General features: G+C 52.2%; 1 long non-coding RNA gene across 1 annotated transcript in view; it reads left to right on the forward strand.

Annotated features, from left to right (window-relative positions):
- The first annotated feature begins 811 nt into the window (after positions 1 to 811).
- LOC105294351 overlaps positions 812 to 2361 on the forward strand; it is a 10169-nt gene continuing 8619 nt past the window's right edge. Inside the window, exon 1 of the long non-coding RNA XR_002781180.1 lies at positions 812 to 1005. This is a non-coding gene — a long non-coding RNA (uncharacterized LOC105294351). The remainder of the gene's footprint in view (positions 1006 to 2361) is intronic.

The raw sequence follows: 2361 nt of genomic DNA on the forward strand, positions 1-2361 counted from the left end.
CGAAGAAGGGGAGGGAGTGCCGTGGGGTTGGGGGCGCTGTGGGGTGGGGAGTATGTTCTGGGCAGGGGCAACAGCAAGTGCAGAGGTCCTGAGGCCGGGGGTGTCTGGGGACCTTGAGAAGAACTGTTTGGCCGGAGTGAGTTGACCAAATGGTGGGAGACGAGGTCAGAGAGGTGAGGGGGCACAGGGGACCTGTAGGGCCACATCGGTTACTGTAAGGACTGTGGCTTTTACCGAGATGTGGAGACTTCAGAGTTTCTTTCAGAGGAGTGACGAGATCTGGCATAGCGTTTCTAAAGACTCCTCTGGCAGCTGCATGGGGACTAGATGGGACAAGGACAGAAGCAGGGAGACCATTTAAGGGACAGATGATGGGGCTTGGCCAGGCAGAGACAGTGGAGCGAGACGTGCCCCGGTGATGTTCTGAATGCAGTGCCGACAGGCCATGTGACAGGTTGGCATCGGTCCTAACAGACCACCTTTAATGCAAAGCAAATGGGCTTTGCAAAGAAGCCCCCTGAGCTTCAAGAACGAACTTCCTCGTTCTCCTAGATCATCTCTCCTTCAGGTTCTCTTCCCCAAAGTCAGCCAGGGAGACGTCTCACCGTGTCCTTCTCCATCACAGGACCGAGCCCTTGAATCAATAAGTGTGTGCGTGCGCATGCGCATGTGCGTGTGTGCGTGTGCGTGCGTGCGTGCGTGTCTGTGCACGTGTGCGTGCGTGTGCACTTGCGTGTGGGCAGGGGAGGTCACTTTGCTTCTTGTCTATCCTTTCTCTGCTCTTCCACTTTCTCTTTCTCCGGCAGGCATTTTGTTAAAGCGCCAACTGCCTACGAGCACCTGAGCAACAGAACCTCACGCAAGGCCGCTCTCCCGGGCTTTGAACGCGCTCCGGCCGCACCGACCTCCCCGCTTAGGCTCCATGCCCAGCCTAGTCCACCGCCGGGCCTTTGCACTTGCTGTTCAGCCCTGCTCTTCGAGTGGCATTTCTTCTGCATCTTTCAGGTCTCGGCTTGAATGTCACCTCCTCAGAGAGACATCCTCTGACCTTTCGCCTAGAAACCAGTCTCCCCCGTGTGCTTTGTGCTGTCTTCACAGTCCTTACCACATGATCTCACTGGGATTTATTTGTTTACGTATTATTGTTTCTTCCCTCACATGATAAGGCATTAGAAAGGCAGGAACAAGCTGGTCTTGTTGATTGTCAGTTCCCCAAGTACCAAGCTTAGTACCTACAGAGACAGATTAGCAGGAAAGTATGGCAGAGGCTTCAAGAAAATCAGTGGTGTTCGATCTTGGCTGTGTGCTTGGATCACCTTTCAAAGAATAACTACGGGCCCCACCTCAGACTCATCGAATGGGAATCTCCAGGGGTGGGACCTTCACATTAGGGTTTTAAAAAAACTCTCCATGGGTTTTTACCACACCTGGCCTTCAGGACTAAGAACTATTTGACTAGCTCAGCGTGTCTGGGGTGGAGCATCTGTATTTTTAACCATTATCCAGGTGTTTTCTATGCTCATTATAACTTGAGGACCCCTGAATGAGAGCCCTGCTTCCTGTCACAGCTTGGCATCCTGGGGTCAACAGAGAAGGCTGATCCCGGCCAGGGGGGACCTGGCCACCTGAGGATTGGGGCCATGAAAGTCTCAGCCACTCCTTTCACCATTCAAGACAGAACTTGATCCAAGGTCTCTGTCACGAGTCTAGGAATCTTTAAAATGGCCCGAGCCCCCTTAGCAGGACCCTGGGTTAATTACTTGATAGTCTCATTTTTCTATGACATTCATGGTGTCTTTCCTCCTGGGAGAGTTTTAAGTGAGTCCTTGACCCTTGCATTGGCTTGAGAATTATTGTTTCTTTCCTTCCAAATGTGGAGTTCTACAGACAAATATAACTTATTCAACAGAATAGCTCCTTGGGGGAGAACAAGTTATTTTGTCTTTATTCATCCAGTGGCATTACCAATGACGATCACATGCCGAAGGCTCCTGAGCCTCGTCTATAAAATGGAGGCCATTTCACTGCCCCACCGGGGCTGAGCTGAGGCTCGATCGGCCACCTTGCCCGTGTATTCATACGGCTGCTGTGACAAATACCACAACCTGGCGGCTTAAACAGCACGAACGTATTATTTTACGCGTCTGTAGGTAAGAAGTCTGACATGGGTTTCACTGGGAGATCAAGGTGTTGGCAGGGCTGCGTTCCTTCTGGAGGCTCCAGGGGAGAATCTGTTTCCTTGCCTTTTCCAGCGTCGAGAGGTGGCCACCGGCCTTGGCTGCTGGCCCCTTCCTCCACCTTCAAAGCCATCAACGGCGGCCGAGCCTATTTTTCACATCACATCACATCACTCCGACTTCC

The sequence above is a fragment of the Pteropus vampyrus genome, unplaced genomic scaffold, assembly GCF_000151845.1.
Source record: "Pteropus vampyrus isolate Shadow unplaced genomic scaffold, Pvam_2.0 Scaffold86, whole genome shotgun sequence".
NCBI lineage: Eukaryota > Metazoa > Chordata > Mammalia > Chiroptera > Pteropodidae > Pteropus > Pteropus vampyrus.